Source organism: Papio anubis, chromosome 2 (assembly GCF_008728515.1).
Source record: "Papio anubis isolate 15944 chromosome 2, Panubis1.0, whole genome shotgun sequence".
NCBI lineage: Eukaryota > Metazoa > Chordata > Mammalia > Primates > Cercopithecidae > Papio > Papio anubis.
This window is the reverse complement of record NC_044977.1, coordinates 101474751-101497900: the sequence shown is the minus strand read 5'-3', so window position 1 is coordinate 101497900 and position 23150 is coordinate 101474751. Positions and strand designations below refer to the sequence as shown.

General features: G+C 45.4%; 1 pseudogene; it reads left to right on the top strand.

The window, feature by feature from the left end:
* Window positions 1–20023: 20023 nt before the first annotated feature.
* Window positions 20024–22337, top strand: LOC108584116 (annotated as a pseudogene).
* Window positions 22338–23150: the final 813 nt, after the last annotated feature.

Here is a 23150-nt window from a genome sequence, read left to right as displayed (position 1 = left end):
GCTGCCTTTATCTTGCTGGCTAGTGGGTGGGCCGTGGTGGGGGCGGGCGGGAGAGGCTATGTTCAGAGTATTAAGTGGTTTGGTTATTTTTAGGTCTTGTGGAAGTCACTCTTCCATCCTGGGGAATCAATTACATGTCCTTTGGGCTGGGGAGGGGAAACAGAGGGGGAGAAGCTTCATTCATCCAAAGTCTGATCTGGGGATTGGGGTCAGTGACTCAGCTGGGTTGTGGGGTTGGGGGTGTCCCAGACTATTTTGAGAGAGTGAATAAGAAGGGGCATCTGACACCTTGGACAGCTTGCCCCCGTCTTGTGAGCCCCCATCACTCTACTCTGGTCCTGCCTCTGACTCTTCCTGACGTGTCTCCACCCACTGTGCCAGGAGACTGGAGGTCTCCTGAGGGCAGGCTGGGCCTCTCCTCCTCTGTTCTGAGCCTGAATACCTCTGAGTGTGAAGCTCAGCTCTTTTTCTTCCCCATTCCCTTCTGCACTAAAGAGTTCCTTCTTTCTTATCCATTCCTCCCCGTGCCCCACAGGACAGGTTAACACGGCCCTGATAAAGCTGGATTTGGGGGGAAGACATCTGAATGACGAGGCACAGCTCTTCACTGGGCCGAGATTGGCCAGGTCCAGCTCCTCCTTTGCGCCACCACATCCGGTTAATTTTTGTATTTTTAGTAGAGATGGGGTTTCACCATGTTGGCCAGGCTGGTCTTGAACTCCCGACCTCAGGTGATCTGCCTGCCTCGGCCTCCCAATGAATGAATTCCACAGCAGGACTCCGTGGTTTTCATCCCAGATTATCTGAGTCCTTTCTCTCTTCTCGACTCTTCCCTCTGACTCAGGGCCCAGGCTTTCTGGGAACGGAGGGGAGGGGAAGGGCGGCATGCAGGGAGCTGACCGTGGGGTTATTTCTGACCCTGGAGTCATCAGCTTCCCAGTCACAGATGGAGTGGCAGCGGGGAGGGGGGTCACACCTGCCTCCTCCTTTGCTTACCAGGGTCTGAGGGGCCCAGCAGGCCCAAGAGATCCTGGCAGTCAGACCAGTGTGGTGAAGGATATCAGGGGACCATCCACAGAAAACCTGAAAGAGGTGTTTTGTCCTAGGTGGGCCTGGCCCAGGCTCCATGCCTGTGGGTATGCAGGTGCATTCTGTGGCCTGGCACATGAGGTCTTCCTTCTGACTTCCCAAATGCCCTCTGGTACCAGGGGATGATGCCAGACATTGCTCACTTTTTCCATGTAGTCAACGTCAGTCCTGCAGTGGCAGCTGGGACGGGGGTGAGGACATCTGGGAACCCCTCTTCCTGGTCTCCCTCCCTCTTGTCTCTTCCCCTGCTCTTTTCTAGCCCTCTACCTGTCCCGCAGGCTCCTGGCTCTCTCCAGGAAGGGCAGGGAGACCAATGTACCAGTGTTTCAGGGAAGGTGCAGCCTTAGGTCTCTCGGAATTTCTCCCAGGAGGAGCTTTCTCCCTGTGGATGCTGAAAGTTCCTACTTTCTAGGTTAGTTTTGAGAATTGAAGGAATTATTATATGAAAAGAGTGCCTCCAGCCAGGCACGGTGGCTCACACCTGTAATCTCAGCACACTTTGGCAGGCTGAGGCTGGTGGATCACTTGAGGTCAGGAGTTTGAGACCAGCCTGACCAACATGGTGAAACCCTGTCTCTACTAAAAATATACAAAAATAGCTGGGCATGGTGGCACACGCCTGTAATCCCAACTACTTGGGAGGCTGAGGCAGGAAAATTGAACCTGGGAGGCAGAAGATGCAGTGAGCTGGGATCGCACCCCTGTACTCCAGCCTCGGTGATAGAGCGAGACTCTGTCTCAAAAAAAAAAAAAAAAAAAAAAAAGGCGCTTGAGAGCACTTAGCACATAGCCTATGCTTTAGAAGAGCCAGCTATTATACTGTATATAACACAAAAAAGAAAAGCCCCTAGGTGGAACTAACTTCTGTATTCACCTCCTGTGATAACCATGGGAGAAATTCCTCAGGCCTCAGTATTAGGAAAGAGGCTCTTCCTGAGCACTTGGTTTCTTTGTATCTAGTACAGCTGTGCTGTCCAATACAGTCGCCACTAGCCAAATGAGGCTATTTAAATTTAAGTACATTAAAATGAAATAAAATTAAAACTCAGTTATTTCACTACACTAGCCATATTTGAAGTGCTCCATAGAGACAAGTGGCTAGCAACTATTATATTGATTTTGTTTGTTTGTTTGTTTTCGAGACGGAGTTTCGCTCTGTTGCCCAGGCTGGAGTGCAGTGGCGCGATCTTGGCTCACTGCACCTTCTGCCTCCCGGGTTCAAGTGATTCTCCTGCCTTAGCCACCCGAGTAGCTGGGATTACAGGTGTGTGCCACTGTGCCCAGCTAATTTTTGTATTTTTAGTAGAGTTGGGGTTTCATCATGTTGCCCACGCTGGTCTCAGACTCCTGACCTCAGCTGTTCCGCCTGCCTCGGCCTCCCAAAGTGCTGGGATTATAGGCATGAGCCACCGTGCCCGACCTGAAACTATTATATTGAATAGTGCAGAATGTTTCCATTATTGCAGAAAGTTCTACCAGATAGTGCTGTTATAGATGTTAAAATAAATAAGTAAATAATTTTTTCTGGAAGGAGAATTGTCAATAAAATAAACAATTTTTATAACATATGGTGTTTCTCTTTGCCTTGGCTGCTAGGAAACTCAGAGCTAAGTTTTTAAACTAGCAAGTAGACTTTATGGTCCAAATTCTCTGTAATGAGGGTGATTAACTTTTTGTTGTCTGTCTCTGAGGAGTTTTGCAAGACAAGGGACTTTCAGTTTTAAAACTGGAAGAGTTCTAACAAAGCCAGGACAAGCTAGTCACTCTATGTGTAATGATCTAATGATATCACATCATCATGGTATTAATTATGAGGCTGTCAAGGTAGTAAACTAGGCATTATTTACTGGAGTATCTTTAGTGGCATTAAGAAGGTAAACTGAGGCATAATAAATTTTTTAAGAGTTTATGTGTGCAAACAACAATTTTTGAACCAGGCAGTCCCAAACCAGAAGTGGCTTGGGAGCTCTACTGAGGGAACACAAGCGGGAGCTTTTTATAAGACAGATACAGAAATAAAGCAAAGATAATATTTGATTGATTACAGTTATACAGTTGTCTTATTTGGTCTATCCCATTGGAAAGTCCCTGGTTATATAATTATTTGTGCTAGCTGCTTCTCATTAGTTGCACTTAAGTTTTATTTTTCTTTAATAGAAGCATTTACAAGAAATAGCTCAAGGGCTGGCATGGTGACTCACACCTGTTATCTGAGCACTTTGGGAGGCTGAGGTGGGAGGATCACTTGAGCCCAGGAGCTGGAGACCAGCTTGGGCAACATAACAAGACCTCGTCTCTACAAAAAATAAAAGAAAATATTAGCTGAGTGTGGTGGCGTGCACTTGTTGTCCCAGTTACTAGGGAGTCTGAAGTGGGAGAATCGCTTAAGCCAGAGAGGTGGAGGCTGCAGTGAGCCGTGATTGTGCCACTGCATTCCAGGCTAGGTGGCAAAGTGAGATCCTGTCTCAAAAAAAAAAAAAAAAAAGAAAAGAAAAGAAAAAAGAAAAGAAGGAAGGAAGGAAGGAAGGAAGGGCGGGCTCCAGTTTTGCATTATGTCTGCAAATCAAGCAAGGTTAACGAGACATAACTTGTTTTACCTGCTCAGGGATACTTCAGGTCTGAGCTCCGTTTTAACTTACTTTAACAGTGGAGATACTGTGCCTCTATTTCTTTAAGCTCTCTCAAATCATTTTGGGAATGAGGCTGGAAATGAATAAATATACTGAGGTTGAACAGCTGATCTTTGTCAACAGGCAGAGAGGTGCTTGCGGAGGGTGTGTGAGGGAAGGGTGGTTCCCTTCCAGCTATCGCAATCCTCTCTTTCGGAGCCTACTGGTTCTTAGGGTCCAAGGTATCGTCTCCTACCAGCCCCTCCCTCCAAGTGGGGTCCATCGAAGTTGGGTTTGGGCAGAAATTCACACATAAATCATGAAGGAGCTGATAAGTAGCTGGCAGTTGACTCACTTCAAGTTTCAGGAGAGATGGGATTCAAGAATGATAGGAGCCAGACTGCTTGAGGCTGAATCCTACCCGTGACACTTAATAGCTGTGCAACTCCTGGCTACCCTGGCAATGGCTGGCAGTCCTGGCTTCCTGCTGGCTGGGAAGCAGGCACTAGTGCCGGGGGGACAGCTTGGGCAGCCAGGCTGGCTCTGTTCCAAGCCTGCAGGGGAGGGGTCTGCTCAGCCTCTTGATACCAGAGAAGAATCATCTGAAGCCAGAGAAGGGATTTTTTTGCTCTGGGGTCAGCAGAGTTGAGGGGAGAGTCTCCACCCTCCTGCCATGGCAATATCATGGCTACCGTGTGAGAGGAAACAGAGCATGGTGTTTGAGAGAGTGGGAGCTGGTGTCAGATGGCCTCAGATCAAATTGCCAGTCTGTCTCTTACTATTTATTTGACCTCTGAGAGTCTTTCAGCTCTCTGTACCTTAATGTCTGTATTTAGGTTCTTCCAAGAGCGGAATCTGAGACAAGCATTTGAGTGCAAGTGATTTAACTGGGAGAGGATCCCAGGAATGTAGTGAGGGTAGAGAAGTGAGTAAAGGAAGGGATGAAAGCGGGTTGCCTCTGTAAACAAGTGGGGCTTAATCTCCTAATTTCCTTTTCAGGTAGTCCATCGTTAGAGTATAGAAACACAACTGATTTTCATATGTTGATTTTGTATCCCACGACTTTACTGAGTTTTTATCATTAGTTCTAACAGTTTTTAAAATGGAGTCTTTAAGAGTTTTCTATATATAAGAATCTGTAAATAGGGACAGTTTTACTTTTCTGATTTGATTAACTTTTATTCTTTTTCTTGCCTAATTGTTCTGGCTAGGACTTCGGTACTATGTCTACTCAATATAGAAGTGGTGAGAGGGAGCGTACCTGCCTTGTTACTGAATTTAGAGGAAAAGTTTTCAGTTTTTCACTTATGAGTATGAAGTTAGCTGTGGGCTCTTCATATACAGCTATTAGTATGTTGATGTTCCTTCCTTCTATTCCTAGTTAGGATGTACCTTCCTTCTATTCCTAGTTTATTGACAGCTTAAGCAGTCAAATTTTGTCAAATGCCTTTTCTTTTCTTCCTCTTTTCTTTTCTTTTTTTCTTTTATTGAGTCTCGCTCTGTCACCCAGGCTGGAGTGCAGTGGCATGATCTTGGCTCACTGCAGCCTCTGAGCTTCCACCTCCCAGGTTCAAGCAATTCTCCTGCCTCAGCCTCCCAAGTAGCTGGGATTACAGGTGCAGTCCACCATGCCTGGCTAAGTTTTCTATTTTTTTCAGTAGAGATGGGATTTCACCATGTTGGCCAGGCTGGTCTCAAACTCCTGGCCTCAAGTGATCCACCAGCCTCCCCCTCCCAAAGTACTGGGATTACAGGGGTGAGCCACCGTGCCCGGCCGGAAGTGAATTTCTTTTCTTCATAAATGACCCAGTTTCAGGTATTCTGTTATAAGCAACAGAAAATGGACTAAGACAGTGGGGTATTTTCTACCAACCCTCACCTCCCATTGACTGGGTGCTGTTTCAGGAAGTGCTATCTATTTTCTCTTCCCCTGTACTTCTTGCTTGCTCCTCAGGCAGAGAGAAGATGCAAGTATTTGAAGTAGGAAGTTCTTATAGGAACTATCTATGGAAGTTACAGGTGACCCCAAGTGGGGCAAGGTAGTATGGGGCATGGGCAGCATATGCTACGTTAGGTTCCCCTGTCTGTGAGATGAGGGTGATAATAACAGACCCATGTCATGGGGTTGCTTTGAAGATTTGGGCCAGTGCTATTGGGTAGAAAAATAATGCAATTTGTCTAAATAATATAAGCCAAATAGTGTGAGAGAGAGCCATGTAAGTCATTTAAAATTTTCTAGTAACCACATTTTAAAAAGTAAAAAAAAAGAGATGAAATGAATTTTAATATTTTATTTGACCTAGATTTCCAAATTATCATTTGCACATAAATTAATGTAAAATTATTAATAAGATATTTGGAATTATCTTTGAAATCCAGTGTATATTTTACATTTATAGTATATCTTACTTCAGAAACTAAATTTTCATCAGAAACACTTTATCTGGCCAGGCATGGTGGTGCACGCTTGTAATCCCAGCACTTTGTGAGGTCTAGGTTGGTGGATCTCTTGAGCACAGAGTTTGAGACCAGCCTGGACAATGTGGCAAAACTCTGTCTCTACAAAAATTAGCCAGGAGTGGTGGCACACACTTGTAATCACAGGTCCTTAGGAGGCTGAGGTGGGAGGATCACTTGAGCCTGGGAGGTCAAGGCTGTAGTGAGCCGAGATGGCACCGCTATACTCCAGTCTGGGTGACAGCGAGACCCTGTCTCAAACAACAATAACAACAATGAGAAAAACCACGTGATCTATATTTACTAAACTGTATTGCTGAAAAGTAGATTCTCAAGTTGTTCAAGCACACTTAAAATTTTCTAGTAACTTAATTATCAGTTTTAAAATTTGAGTGAATTAAATAAAACTAAAGAAGCCATTTGTGCATGTTGCATTTTGTTACCCTTGTTATAATTCAAGCGCCACTCGCCATATAATGTGGCGAGTGGCGACTATATTGGACAGCACAGATGTGGAGGGTTAATCCCAGTGAGGTGTTTAAGGCAGGTAGTCAGCGTGTATCAGGTCTGGCTGGCTCTGCACACTGGGAGAGGCCGAAAGGTGCTGGGGCAAGCGCTGGCCTGGAAGTCAGGAGTCCTCACTCCTAACCCCGCTACTGCCCTGACAACCCCTCTTCATTTTCCCCATCTGTGAAATGTATAAGTTAACAGTCAATGGTATTTAAAGTCCTGTCCAGGTCAAAAATCTCAGTGACAGGGAAAGATTGAATCCAAAGTCCTATTTTCCAATTGAAAAACCTAAGGCCCAGCAAAGGAAAGGGATTTATTTATGGTTAACAGCCACAGGGAAGGTAAAAGTACTAACATTTAGTTTACTTTCCTTGGCTTAGAACACCTTTCCCAGAACTGCCAATGTTTAAAACCCCCACTCCTTTAATATCCAGTTCCAGTGTTCTGAGCTCCTTTTGTATGTGCTTGACCTCATGCAATCCTCACAGAAGTCCTATGAGAAAGTTATTTGTGTGCCCATTTTACAGGTGAGGAAACAAAGGCTCAGAGAAGTTACGTTGAAATGTTAAAGTGACACAATAAGCGAGAGGCACATCAAGGACTAGAACTCAGGTTTCCTGAGCCCTTGATCAGGATGGCACATATAGCACACAGGGATACGTTGTGAGGAGGGATGTAATGGGGGATGAGACAGGCCTAAGTCTCTCTAAGGACCTGGTCCAACTCTGCCTGGGTGGGGCTGCAGAAGGCTGAGAGATGGCTGCCCCCTAGTCCTTGGGCTTGCAGAACTGTCATCAGCCATGCAGCACATAGTCTTGGGGACCCAGAACACTTTTCGCGAGGAAGATGTGTGGTTGGCAGCCTTCGTCAGTTCTCCTGGAGTTGGATGCCCTGTTGCTTGACCTTGTTAGCATCCCCTGCTCCTCTGTTCCTCCCCAACACTTATTGATGCCCTACTGGGAGCAGACCTCTGCTGGAGGATTCCCAGGACACACCAGCTTGTCAGCTGTGGAGCCTTCCCTAGAACCTCCCAGTCTAGTGGGAAACTGACATGGTGGGAACAGAAGTACCAACTGGGTGTTGGGGAGCCCAGTGAGACACAAACTCCATCTAGGGTGGTTTTATGCAAAAGGCAGCCTGTGAACTGAGCCCCCCAGATGAGATACTTGATGGGTGGAGATGGTAGGTATTGTGGACTAAATTCTCTTCCCCTCCCCCAATTCATATGTGGAAGCCCCACTACCTTGAAATGTGACTTTATTTGGAGATAGGCCCTTTAAAGAGGTAATTAAGGTTAAATGAAGTCATAAAAGTGTGGCTGTTGCCTATCGGTGTCCTTATAAGAAGAGGAAGAAACACCAGGGATGTACATGCACAAAGTGAGGGCAATGTGGGAACACAGTGAGAAGGCGGCTGTCTGCAGGCCGGGGAGAGAGACCTCACCAGAAACCAACCCTGCTGACACCTTGATCTTGGACTTTCAGCCTCCAGAACTGTGAGAACAGAAATGTCTGTTTAAAAGCCATCCAGTCTGTGGTATTTTGTTACAGCAGCTTTGGCCAATGAATACAGTGGGGAACAGCATTTAGGTAACAGGTATGGCCTAAGTATGGACAGGTAGGTGGAAAATCTGGTTAAGCACAGGATGAATAGAGGGGTATTGAGACAGGAGTCCCAGAGGCCATGCAGTCAAATTTTGTTCATTTGTGCCCCCCAGCACTGCTGAGTACAGGTTAGGTGTGGAGCAGATAGCAAATGCCTGATGAATGAGGGTCTGATCAGACTTCTAAAGATGGCCCCTCAAAAGTTCCCAAGCTGGTGGCAGAAGAGAAATGCGAAGAGAGATTTGAAGCATGAGGGGAATTTGCAGCACCATTGTTGACTTGAACTTGTAGAGATCACATGAGAAGGACTGTGGGTGGCTGCAAGGAGCCAGGAAAGGCTAACAGCCTCAAGAAAGCAGGAACCTCAGTCCTGGAAACTCGGGGAATTGAATCCTTTCCTCCACATGAACGAGCCTGGAAGACTTCTCTTCAGTTTCCAGATGAGAACTCAGCCCAGGTTCAGCCTTGGAAACCTTGAGCGGAGAACCCAGCCATGTCTATAGGACCTCTGAGCTTCCGAACTGCGAGTGGAAACATCCTTTTAAACTGATAATTTTGTGATATTTCGCTACACAGAAGTAGATAAGGAACACAGACTGGGAACTGGAGAACTTGAGGGCAGGCAGAAGGCCACGCCGCCCACTGGTCATAGTGTTCTTAGTGGAAAGCACTCACAGGTCACACAGGCAGTCCCTGAGGAGGGTCTGACCTGAGCACTGTCCACTCAGTGGCTGGCTAGGGGCCTGAGGCAGCTGTGCTCTGTGCCCCCAGGTCACCAGGGAACTTCAGAGCATCTCAGAATGAAGAAATCCTGATCAGGCAAAGTGGGAACAGGAAGACCCCTTTGTTTTTTTATTTCCCCCTTTTACACATGCGGAAGCCAAGGCTTGGAATAAAGTATGGACCCTGCAGAGCATTGAAAAGAGCTGGTTTCAGGCAGTCTTCCTTTGGGACCCCAGCTCCACTACTTCCCAGCTGTACAACCTTGGGCAACTGTGTCAGCTCTCTGAGCCTGTTTCTGGCCAGGTGTTTCTGGCCAGGTATTTCTGGCCAGGTGTTTCTGGCCAGGTATTTCTGGCCAGGTGCAGTGGCTCATGCCTATAATCCCAGCACTTTGAGAGGCAGAGGCGGGCAGATCACCTGAGGTCAAGAGTTTGAGACTAGCCTGGCCAACATGGTGAAACCCTATCTCTACGAAAAATACAAAAATTAGCTGGGCATGGTGGCGGGCACCTGTAATCCCAGCTACTTGGGAGGCTGAGGCAGGAGAATCGCTTGAGCCGGGGAGGTGGAGGTTTCAGTGAGCTGAGATCATACCAATGCACTCCAGCCTGGGTGAAAGAGCAAGACTCTGTCTCAAAAAAATAAAAATAATACAATGAATTTGTTTCTTTGTCTGTACAGTGGGGATGAGACACTTTGGACGTGAGAAGATGAGGGAAGGAGGTTCTGGGCAAAGCGAAGAGAGTGGGCAAAGGCACAGAGGCTTGGATGGTGTGACGTGTGCAGTGTGCCTTGAAGGCAGGATGTGTGGGCAGAGGTGGAGCGTGGTCTTGGACAGCATGGAGCCAAGTTGTGAAAACTGAATGGCAGGCATGGAGTTTGGGTTCCATTCTGAAGGGTTTTAATCAGGGGCAAGTTGGAGTGTAGAGTCGGTTAGAGTCCGGCCACAGGGGAGGAGACAGGGCACGGAATCTGTCCCAGCAGTCCAGGTTCCATGTGATGAGGATCTGATGGTAGCAGATGAGGGAGAGGAGGGACTATCTGAGGGCTGCCCAGGAGTCAGAGTCGACAGAACCTAAAAGAGCTAAAATATGCCAAACTGCTTGGTGTACTGTTTGATGTTACTTCTGAAACCATCTAGTGACCCTGGAGGTGAGGAAGGGAAAACTCTGGGCTGATACCCGGTTGTCTGGATAAGTGAGTGGGGGGATGCATAAGTAGGGGCAGTGGGAGTGGGAGAAGGGGCAGGGTGGTTGGGGGTGTGGGGAGACCACAGACTGACTTTGGACAAGGTACGCATTAAATGTCGGGCTGTCCCAGTCAGTGCTAGCTTTCTGGGGACCAGGCAATCAGATGTGGAGCTCAAGAGAGAAGACTGGGCTGGCAGGTGTTTGTGTGCAGATGGGGATTGAGGCTGTGAGAGGAGCAGCATTCGCAGGGGTCTGTGAAGAGAAGCGGGCTTAGGGTCAGATGTGGGAGAAAGGCGGACTTTAGAGAAGCAGCAGCCAGAGAGGGAGGGAGAAAACCTGGGGAAGAGTTGATCATGGAGGAGGTTAAGGGAAGACCATATTTGAGCGGGGAGGACAGCACCACTGTCTGGGGCTACACAGAACTGAGGTAAGATAAGCAGGCAGGATGGGCTGCTGGTTCAGCAAGGCCTCCCCTGAGCACTTAGGCAGAGCAGTGATGGTGAGGAGGCACAGCCAGGCGGCGGGGCTGAGGAGAGCCGGGTGAGGCCGTAGAGATATCAGGCGGGATGCTTCCGTTCAGCAGCGCTGGTCCTCAGAGCTCTCATTGGTCAAATAGGAATCAACACAGGCGTCGGAATTCCTGTTAAAAAGAAAAAATCAATCCGCCATTAGGGATCCGGGCAAGGTGGCTCACCCCTGTAATCCCAGAACTTTGGGAGACTGAAGATCACTTGAGCCCAGGAGTTCGAGACCAGCCTGGGCAACAAAGCGAGACCCCCATCTCTACAAAATAAATAAAAATAGCTGGGCCTGGTGTCACATGCCTGTGGTCCCAGCTACTGTGGAGGCTGAAGCGTGAGGATTGCTTGAGCCCAGGAGATCAAGGCTGCAGTGAGCTGAGATTGCACTACTGCACTGCACCCTGGGCGACAGAGCGAGACCCTGTTTCAAATTAAATAAATAAATAAATACATACATACATAAAAAATCAGCCACTGGGAGAGTGTCTTGTAAACTGAGAGTGGCTTGGGGCAAGGAGTGCGTAGTTAGTGCCAAAGACCTGCTGCGTTTGAAATGGCTGGCAATACCTCAGTTCCCGGAAGGTGGCAGCACCTCATCAAGCCACACTTCACCTAGCGGGACTAAGCAGGTATTTAATTTATTCTACAAGATTTCGTTGTACTCTTTGTGCAGCTGCTATGTGTTAGACTCTGGGCTAAGCACTGGAGATTATTGTATATGTACATACCTAATAGACAACCTAATATATTAATATAAAAATGTATAAAATTATATATATAACATAAGTTTCTTAGGAAGCCTACATTTAGTTGAAGAGGCAGTTAGCACAAATAAGTGAATTATCTTCATAACTGTCAATTAACTCTCTAAACTCCAAGGCTTTATCTTCTCCAGGTTAGAGAGAAGTCCTTCTAGAATGTGTGACATATATCCCCTCCTCCTAGAACAAAATGTACTGAGCAGAACTTGAGTTCAAATACTGGGTCCACCAGGAAGTGATAGTGTTTGCCTATCCATGGGACAGATTAGATGAATTTTCCGAAGATGGTCGCTCCAATATCTCCTACCTCATATGTTATGCACATAATGTGACTTTGATACTCTTTTAATTGAGAGAAAGAGGTCTTTGTGCCATCCCCTTGAATCCAGGCTGACTTATCACTTCAGTGGCAGGACACTTTGTGACTTCTGAGGCTGGGTCATAGAAGTCAATACAGCCTCCATCTCTGATGACATTGGAACCCAGCCACCATGCTATGAGGAAGCCTAAGTGTGCTGTGGAGAGATTATGTGGGAGGGAGCCAAGGCCCCCAGGCCACAGCATTGGCTGAGCTCCCAGCCAACAGCCAGCATCAACTTGTGGATATTCTTGGAAGCAGATATTCCAGTCTCAAGATGAGTTGTCCCAGCTGATACCACATTGAGCAGAAATGAGCTGTTCCTGTTTGTCCAACTGTAAGCAAAAGAAATGATTTTCATTATTTTAAGCCATTTAAGTTTTAGAGTGGTTTGTTATGCTGCAATAGATAAAGATAATTCATTAATTAATATTTATGAGTGCCCACTCTATGCTGGGCTCTTTGCTAAGAGCTGGGGATGTATGGTAAACAGGACAGTCTGTGCTATTATGGAATTTACTGCCTGGGTGGGAAAATGGATTGCCATCAAAGTAAACTAATTTGCTGGCTAACCTAAACTTGAAGCTGTGACAAGGTTCCCAGGCTCCAAGCCCTTGTCCTTTTTGACCTTATCTCCAATATACTGCATATACAAATACCCTCCCTTTCCTCAGAGTCATTGTGACTCTCCAATGGGATAACAGCTATTAAGACCACACAAAGAGAAGCATGGGACTAAGAGTGAAGATAGACGAGGATTTCTTAAAGGAAAGGGTTGTTCTTCCCCTCCCCTCAAGTCTGATAGGGGTCTTCAAGAGAGTCATTGGCAGAGCTTGGCCTGAGTCCCTCGAGCTGACTGGGGTGCAAGAGTGAAGAGAACTGCCAAGGTCTCCTGTGAACCCACTCGAGCGGATGCTGGCAGGGCAAGGACCTATGTGGGTGGGGAAGCCATCATAAGCAATTGGCTGGAGGTTGTGTCGTTCTTGTCAGGGAATGGTGCACCTGTGGGATGGTGTCTCCAGTGCACCCACCAGAGCACCCCAAAAGAGAAAGAGCCAGCATTTGGACATCTGACCCACCCAGAGGGCATCAGCAACACTTTTCTGCCACTCTATCTCTCCTCTTTCTCCTTACCCAACTCTAGATGAGTCAGGAGTGGCATCATGAGTGGGTAAAGAGGAATGAGGAGTAGGGGAAGAAATAGTGAGGAAGCCAGCTACACTTCCTTTCCTCACCAGGTTTCCAAGCTGAGCCAGGGTAGCCTTCCATGTACCCACCTTGTCCATCTCCCCAGCCTGCCCAGCTTGTACTCCAGCTTTTTTGACCTCTCCAGGTCAAAACTCAAGGGATGGGGCAGGGAGACAGGTAAAGGGCAGGAAAGAGATTGAATGCCTGGGACTTCCCTAACGCATTGCTCCTGGAGTTGGCAGGTGGCTCTTTTTATTATTATTATTTTTTGAGGTGGAGTCTTGCTCTGTCGCCCAGACTGGAGTGCAGTGGTGCAATCTTGGCTCACTGCAAGCTCTGCCTCCCGGGTTCACGGCATTCTCCTGCCTCAGTCTCCCGAGTAGCGGGGACTACAGGCGACCGCCACCACGCCCAACTAATTTTTTATATTTTTAGTAGAGACGGGGTTTCACCGTGTTAGTCAGGATGGTCTTGATCTCCTGACCTTGTGATCCACCTGCCTCGGCCTCCCAAAGTGCTGGGATTACAGGCATGAGCCACTGTGCCTGGTCTGCAGGTGGCTCTTTCTATCATGGGTGTTTTGAAGGTTCTTTGGGGATGTCCATGCCCCATACCCCCTGCAGTTACTGACACAGGTGATGTACTTTCCAGCCTTCTCCTGACAACTCCCATTCAACCCCTGGTCCTAGGAGAACATCTATGCAAATCAGCTGGGCTCCTATTGGCCCTCCAGGCAGCCCCCATGGGCAAATCCTTTTAAGACATCTCTCTCCATCTCAACGTACCTGGGACCAAGTATTCTCAATTCAAACATTCCACCTCACTTCCAGGGCCTGTGTGGTTCTCTTTTCTAGGTTCTTCCACTGAGGGCAGACTATTATGCTAAACCATACACCTTTAGGCCTGGGAGGGTGGCCAAAGAGAGGGGAGTTTATGGACGTACCTTGGATCTGCAGTCTGGGATGTTCACATATATGCACTTCATGTTGCGAAACAGAACCAGGGATGAGAGGAAAAGAGGGATGAGGCCAGGGATCCATTTATTCTCTTGCCTCCGTCTGTAAATGTTACAGATAGGTGAGATAGGAGAGGAGGCTAAGATGTCCCCAGCAGCCCAGCAGAGGAAACAGCAGATGCTAAGACCCTGAAGTGAGAGAGAACATTGTGCATTCTGGGGACAGGAAAGGGAGGGAAGGAGAGAGTGCTGTCAGTCTCAGTAGGGGATGGAGGTGGACTGGTGGGGTAGGTGCATCACACGGAGCTCTGTGAGCCTTGGCAAATACTTTGATCTTATCCCAGAGTAGTGGGAAGTCTTGGAGTGGTTTAAACAGGTTAACAGTGTAAACAGACTGCATTTTAGACAGACCTCTTTTGCTGCTTTGCGACTTGGTGGTGGGGGTGTTGGGGGGAAGACACAAAGAGTAGACGCTTGAGGAAGAGTTGGGGTATTGATGTCATAGTGAGACATAAGAAGTGATGACCTGAGCTAGGGCAGGGCTTCTGGAGATGGTATCATGGACCATCAGCCACCTCAGGCTGCCTCTGGGCCCATGCCAGCTTCCCCAAATATAGCCTGGTGGCAGGTGGTAAACTAAAAAGTGAGAACCAATTCAGTCACCATTTTTCTGCAAGTTGCCACTTCATTTCAGAGTGTGTGGCACTTGAATGTATCTTTCTTCCTTCTGGAGCTTAGACCAAAATCTCTGAGACAGGAAGAGACCCTGAAAAGTCACGTTACATGAAGAATGATTCTGCACCTGCAGGGATCCGAAATGCACTTCAGTGGCATAAAGATCATTTTAAGCTAAAAACATCTGAACAAACAGCAGCTGCAGAAACAAATAAACAAAAAGTGCCTAAACTTTGCTGACTTAAGCAGGACCTCCTAAACACCGCTGCCATAAATCCCCTCTCTAGGAAGTTTACAGCCAGAGAAGAGACTAATCATTGTCACCATAATGAGTAATTGCTTAAACAAATGTTACCTGAAACTTCATACCTTCCATTTGTTCTTCCATGGCAGTCCTCTCTCCACCTCCCTTTCTCCTTGTTAAGTGGGTATATAAACCCCTATTCTGGGCTGTTTAGACAGCCATATTTATCTGAAGACTCCTTTGAATAAATAAACTTCATCTTTTTTCCCTGTTAATCTGTCTGTGGTTGGTTAATCTGTAGACTCTGAACATAAATAGGTAAAGAAAAAGTGTTTTCTCCCAACACACTTTCCTTTTGCCAATAAGAGTACGGGAGACTGGAAAAGATTTTCTATCTGTTACTGGATTTTATCTTCCTGCCCTGCCAAAGTTGCTGAATAGCAGAGGGTTTGCTTATTGTCTCTTTCTCCCTCTCATGCATGTTAATCGGATTAGAAGAGGTGGAGGGAAAGAGACCATAGAGGAGACTGCATTGCCAAATGTACTACTAAAGGGAAGCAGAATACTCCACCCTAAAATATGCTACACTGGCATAAGGATTATTTTGAACTGAAGGTAATTGAGAAGAGGCAGACACAAGAAAAGCTCTTTGCCCCTCCCCCCCCCATTTGCCTAAAAACAGGATATAACTTTACAAAGGAGTTCTTCCTCCTCTATCAGGAAGAACAAAGACCGACGACAACTTTAGGCCCTCATCAGCCTGAAGGTGGCACCAGAGGAGTGGACATAACAGACTTCACTGACTAGCCCTTATCTACCACGAATTTCCCATATATTTGCTTTCCCACAATTTTCTCCACCGGGAGACTCAAGGTCTTTTTCTTTTGTCTTGACACTTCTCTAAGAATGTATTGTTCCTTGTTGAAGATGCTACATAATTGAAATTCTAAGCCACTTGTTTGAGAATTAATCTTTCCCTGAGTATTTTCCATATATATATAAAATATACATGTTAATACATTTCTCTTTGTTTTTCTCTTGTTAATCTGTCTGTTGTTACAGAGGGTCCCGCACCAACTAGGAAGGGTAGAGGGGGTCAGGCACGGTAACTCATGCCTGTAATCCCAGCACTTTGGGAGGCTGAGGCAGGTGGATCACCTGAGGTCAAGAGTTCGAGACTAGCCTGACCAACATGGCGAAACCCTGTCTGTACTAAAAATACAAAAACTACCCAGGTGTGGTGGCGGGTGCCTGTAATCCCAGCTACTCAGGAGGTTGAGGCAGGAGAATTGCTTGAACGTGGGAGGTGAAGGTTGCAGTGAGCCAAGATCACCCCACTTCACTCACTCCAGCCTGGGCGACAGAGCAAGACTCCATCTCAAAAAAAAAAAGAAAAAGAAGGGTAGAGGGAAAATTATTTTTTGTCCCCTACCTTATTTATATAAATCATTGTACTTCCAATTTAGCCACAAACAACGAAGGGCTGGTGTATGCTGTAGAACGGCTGAACAAAAAGAATGCTTTCTGGTTTTCAAAGTGATAATGGCCAGAAGGGTAGATAAGTTATGCTGGTTTACATTTAGTCTGGTTTAATCGCACTTAAGTAGAATGCTAAATGTCACCAAGTGGCTGATTATACGTTGATTGGACCAAAAACAGATTAATAGCTTCTGCATTAGTCTGCTAGAGTTGTCATAACAAAATACCATAGACTGGGTGGCTAAAACAGCAGACATTTAGTTCTCACAGTTCTAGAGGCTGGGAAGTGCAAGATCAAGGTGCTGACAGATTTAGTTCCTGGTAATAGTGGCCACCATCTCACTGTGTGCTCACAGAACCTCGTCTTTGTGTGCATGCAGGGAGTGAGCTGTGGTCTCTCTTCCTCTTCTTATGAGGCCACTAATCCCATCATGGGGCCCCACCCTTCATGACCTCATATAAACCTAATTAGTTCCTGAGGGCTCTACCTCCTAATACCATCACTTGGAGGGGCTGGGGGGTGGGTGGCATTCGGGTTTCAACATATGAGCTTTGGGTGGTCACAAACTATGAGTCCATAACACCTTCTCTATAAATAAAGACTAGTTAAAAAGTTTTGTAATGAGTATAATACCAAATGTTCATGTTAAAATGTGTTGTTGTTGTTGTTGTTGTTGTTTTTTCTGCCAGTCTTTTGTTAGATCTTGCCTGGAGACATCAAACCCTCCTTCTTGTTCCTTGCCTGCCAGAAACTCAATCTGTCCTTGCCAGGACTTATACATGGAGTACTTCTGTCAGAAAAATCAAGTGTAGGAAAAAATCTTTGTATTTCAATAGAAAACAATGCACCATCTGTAGCACACCTTCCTGCGTTATAAGATTCTAGGTCTGTACATTGTCTGAGCTATTTTGAAACTCTTTGTAAGAGTTATAACTGGTATATAAATGCTGTACTGTCTGGTAGTGATTTTAAATGACTTCCTCCTCACTGTGGAAAACTCAGTTTTGATCCCATTTGCAATTTATCTTAACATTCCTTTACTCCATATAAATTTGTGCTGTTTTGAGCTTTCCTTTAAACTGGTTATAACACCTGCCTGCTTTTCTTAGATCATATAAGTGAAGTAAATTCTTCAACATGTGCTAATTTTTACATCTGTATAAGAGTCATGATTTTACCTTTTTCTGAAAATTATTGTTTAACACAGAGAAGCCTTTGGGGGGAAGTGGCAGGACTCAGCTTCCAAAGAAGAATGGAGTGAATCTCTGAGCCCTGTGTCTCCCCCATCTAGGTTAGTGGCCACGCATTCCCCAATTGCTCAGGCCCCGAAGCATTCAGGTCATTCTTGGCTCCTCCCTTTCTTGCACCCCCATCTCCAACCATGTATGGGCTAAATAATGTCTCCCTAAAGCTGTCTACATCCAAACCCTGGAACCTGTGAATATGTTTGTTATCTTACACAGCAAAAGGGACTTTGCAGATATGGTTAAATTAAGGATTTTGAGATAGAGATGGGTTATCCAGGCAGACTAATTGTACCACAGGAGGCAGAAGCATGATAGTCAGAAAAAAGAGATGTGAGGATCGAAGCAGGGTTGGAGAGATGTGCTTTGAAAATGGAGAAAGTGGGCACATGCTAAGGAATGCAGGTGGCCTCTAGAAGCTAGAACAGTTGGAGGAATTCTCCCCTCAGAGCCTCGAGAAGGAACTAGTCCTGCTACTCCCTTTTAGCCCCATAAGACTATTTTCAGATTTCCTACCTCCAAAATGGTAAAGGAATAAATTTATGTTGTTTTAAACCAGTAACTTTGCATCCTGTGTTACAATAGCAATGGAAACCAATACAAATGCCATAGCAAATTATGTTGGCTTCATCTTCAAAATGTAGCCAGGATCCGACCACTTTTCCCCAGTGCTGCTGTTAGCATTCAGGGCCGAGCCAGCTACATTCCTTGCCTAGGCTGTTGCAATGGCCTGCATACAGGTCTCCTTGTTTACCCTGACCACCCAGCCTTTTCTGCTCCCTGGATGCAGTATTTGAGTCTCTCCATATGCTGCCTAGGAGGCCCTCTGGCTTTCACACCTGACACTTTCTCCAGTGCTTTAGTAGCTCCCAGGCAATGGCCATCCAATTCCATTGTCTTTATGATGACTACTTGATAGTTCACACAGGCCTGGTACATTCCACCCACCAGGGCATTCCTTCCCTCCATATGCCATCCTAGTTCACCATGCACGACAGCTTTGACAATTGCACTACCTCAGTTTGCTGGGGCTACTTGTACTTTACCTACAATCAGCATTGCTTTCTTGGACCACTGCTGGTACAAGCTGTTGCAGGTCAGGTTCTCTGGATTCCGACTCAGAGATGCAGATTTGCATGCAGGCAGGTTTTTGGGGAGTGCTCATGAGATCAACACCTGTGGGAGAGGGATGGAAGCAGATGGACTCCCGTGGGGGGTGAGGTGGACTGTGGAAATGCCATGCAGCCACAACCAAGATCACTGCTCGCAATCCCAGAGGGAGCTCTGGAGCTGGAGCAGTGCTTTGGAACTGTCTGCACAGGGTGCAAGAAGGCCAGACTTTTATGCCATACATTAGTGAGTCATTGAATGTGGGTTAATTTTGAGAAAGGAGTGCTACTTTTTTTGTGTTTGTTTGTTTTTGTTTTTTTCTAGAGACGGAGTCTTGCTCTGTCACCTAGGCTGGAGTGCAGTGGCGCAATCTCCACTCAATGCAACCTCCGCTTCCTGGGTTCAATCGATTTTCCTGCCTCAGCCTCCCAAGTAGCTGGGATTACAGGCACACACCACCATGCCCGGCTAATTTTTTGTATATTTAGTAGAGACGGAGTTTCTCCATATTGGCCAGGCTGGTCTCCAACTCTTGACCTCAGGTGATCCGCCCACCTTGGCCTCCCAAAGTGCTGGGATTACAGGCATGAGCCACCAGGCCCGACCAGGAGTGCTACTTTGAACAAGGCAGTGCTCTTCAACCATGAGCAACCCTTGAAGAGGGACTCACCTGAGAGCTTTTGGCTGCCAACCTTCAGGATGAGTTCTGAAAGGGGTGGGAGAGTAGCATGTCTGAGTGCCAAACTGTAGCATCTATCACAGTGAACTTTGATAGAAGTTGCATTAGATTTTACCACTATCCTCCTTAAATTCCTCCAGTGGCTTAAAATGAAATCCGTGGGTAACAGATGCTACACACTCTGGCCACTGATTACCTTCAGAAGTATCTTACCATTCTCCTCCTGGCTTATGTGCTGCAGCTATGAGCCTTCTCTCTTGCCATTTGCTCAACAAGTATTTATTGAATATTGACTATGGATCAATGTTCTAGATTGGGGCTAGAACTGTGGACCATAAGCTAAATTGTGGGATTGCTTTTGTAGATAAAGTTTTATTGGAACACAGCAACACTTATTTGTTTAAGTCTTTTCTATGGCTGCTTTTGTGTTACAACAACAGAGTTGAGTAGAGGCCATACAGCCCCAAAGCCTAAGATATTTACTACTTGATCCTTTACAGAAAAAGTTTACTGACATTTCTTTTAGATCAGTGCTGTCTGATACACACAGACACATACACACGCACACATTGCAGATCACAATTTAAGTTTATTAAAAAAGAGAAATACATTTTAGTAATATATTTTATATAACCTAATATCTACCAAATATTTTAACATATAACCAGTATAATAAATTATCAGTGAGTTATTTTACATTTTTCTTTTAATACTAAACCCTTAAAATTCCATGTATATTTTACACTTATGGTGTATTTTGAGGTGGGACAGCCATTTTTCAAGTGCTCACTACCCACACGTGGCTAGTAGCTACAATATTGGATGGTGCAGTTCTAGAAGTAACACAGCAGTGAGTAAAGCTGACCAAATTCCCTGCCGTCATGAAGCTCACATTCCTATGGGAGAGAGAGGCAATACACAAATAGGTAAAGTGGATTTTATGCCCGCTGGTGATAAGCGGTGCCCATGACATCACAGAGAACAAATGGAAGCGTTATATTTAGACAGACTCTCCTGGACTCTGCCTTGGCTGATCTCATCCCTCCCCTTGGCAGATTTTAATCTGTATGGCTTCCCTGTAATAAAACACAACTATGAATACAACAGCTTTCTGTGAGTTCTGTGAGCCCTGCTAGCAAGTTATGTAACCTGAGGGTGGTTTTGGGTGGTTGTGCACCCTAAATTGCAGTTGGTGTCAGAAGCGAGGGTGGTCTCTTGTGGGGACTGTTCTCTCTAACTGCACAATTGGCTTAAACTCTTTGCAGAAGGTGATGTGTGAGTAAAGACCAGAAGAAAATGAGGGGACTGGCCAGGGGCTGTGGCCTGGGGCAGAGTGAGCAAAGGGGAGTGGAAGGAGATGCCTTCTTTACTCACTGCCTTAGATAAACCACTTTACGCATAGACCAAATGGTCATGCTTTAAAATTGTAGCATCAAGATTAAGGTTTAGGTTAACATTGAGGTTAGGGCAAGGGGCTGAAGATTAAGGTGAGTTTTAGTGTTTTGTTTGGTCTAGGATTAGAGTCGGGATGTGGCCAGGGTTTAGGCTTTATTGTTTAATATTCAGTGTTCAGACGTTTCTAGTTAAGAGCAGTGCGGTGTGTTGGTCTGCAGCTGTGAAAAGAACACTCCACAGACTTGTGCCCGCCGGTGGCCTCCCCTGTGTCCCTGTGACCACAGCAGCAACGATGGACTCAGGAACGCAAGTTGCTGATGAAGTATGTCACATTTTTCATGACATGAAAGTTCATAAATGCTCCACACCAGAAGAAATCAAGCAAAGAAAGAAGACTGTCATTTTTTGTCTCAGTGCAGACAAAAAGTGCATCATTGTAGAAGAGGGCAAAGAGATCTCAGCTGGAGATACTGGTATAACCATAACCGGTCCTTTCAAGCACTTTGTGGGAATGCTTCCTGAAAAAGATTGCTGATATGCTTTATATGATGCAAGCTTTGAAACAAAGAAATTCAGAAGAGTATTGTTTGTTTGTTTGTTTGTTTTTGTGGGCACCAGAACTACCACCTCTGAAAAGTAAAATGATCTACACAAACTCTAAGGATGGAATCAAAAAGAAATTTCAAGCAAATGAACCAGAAGATCTCAATTGGGTTTGTGTTAGATGGGTGGGTACTTGATTGCAGCTTTTGAAGGATCCTCTGTGTAGGCCATCATTCAGTGCCACAAATGGAAAGCTTCCATGTTTAATGTTATCCACTTCTAAATAAATAAAGCAACCATATGTTTTTAAAGAAGAGAAAACAAGAGTAGTGCTCAGATAGAATGTGTAGCTCATGGAATTCAGTACTGGGGATCATGTTTACTTCCTGGTGTGTGCATTTGCTAAACAGGATTCTACTAAACAGCCAAGGATACATACCCTCTTTTAATTAAATAATAGAAGCCAATTGAGCATTGTCTTAGAGTTTGTGGAGAAAATGTGTAACCCTAGAAATTATGCCCATTTGTGTATTATCAATGTGTACAAGTCACAGAAAGACATTTTGGAAAGTATATTGCCCAGGAACTTTTTCTGGAAAGGGTAATATGGCTGAAAGGATTCAGCCAAAAGAAAACTAAATTCAAATAAAATAAATTAAAAATAAATTAAAATGAAGACAGCTTCTGTAATAAAGAGGCATTTTTATGTGAAGAGGCATTTTTATATGAAGAGGCATTTTATGTAACTATTGATAACAATGAAACCAGTTATAAATAGTTAAATCTAAATATTTCTGATAATATGAAAAAGAAAGAGGTTTGATGTGAAAAATTAGTAAGGAATTACGCTTATATATTTTTCCAACACTTTGAGTCATATGAGGGGAGAAGTTACAGTGTCCAGAATTTTGACGATCTGAGAGGTAAAAAGTAAAGAGTTATTTAAACAAAAATAGTTGTTAGGCTGGGCGCAGTGGCTCACGCCTGTAATCCCAGCACTTTGGGAGGTTGAGGTGGGAGGATCACTTGAGATCAGGAGTTCGAGACCAGCCTGGCCAACATGGTGAAACCTCGCCTCTACTAAAAACACAAAAATTAGCCAGACATGGTGGTGCATGTAATCCCAGCTATTTCAGGTGGCTGAGGGATGAGAATCACTTGAATGCGGGAGATGGAGGTTGCAGTGAGCAGAGATTGCGCCACTGCACTCCAGCCTGGGTGACAGAGCAAGACTCTATTTCAAAAGAAACAGTTGTGAAAGTGATAAATGCACAACGTAAAGACATTTGAACCTGAGGAAAGGCGTGCAACTAAGAGTGATGAAAGGTAAACCTTCATCCTGGGCTTTCCCTTCATTGCTCTTCTGAGATGGATTCACTCTTTCCTGCCCTTGTCTTTCTTTGATTTCCTTATTTTGTTGGAACACATCATAAGTACGATGAAAGGTATGTTTATTCTACCATTTTGCTGTATTGGTGATTGAGCTAGGTCTAGAATTCTAGAATTTTGAAGGCTTGCTTTTTATCTTCTAGCCCCTAGGATTGCTGATGGCATTCTGATACCTTATTATTTTTATTTTTGCAAGTGACAATTTTACTGCTGTTATCATTTTTGTGTGTGTACCTGAAGACTTTAAGATTGCCTCTTCATTTTTGGTGTTCTGAAACTTGACCATGACATGTCTAGTTGTAGGTCTTTTTTTCATTCAGCCTATTTAGTAACTGGGGAGGGGAACTTTGAGTGTCTTCAGTCACCTACATGAACTAACCTAGCCCTTTACTTCAAATATAAATGGGCCACCATGGACCACCAGAC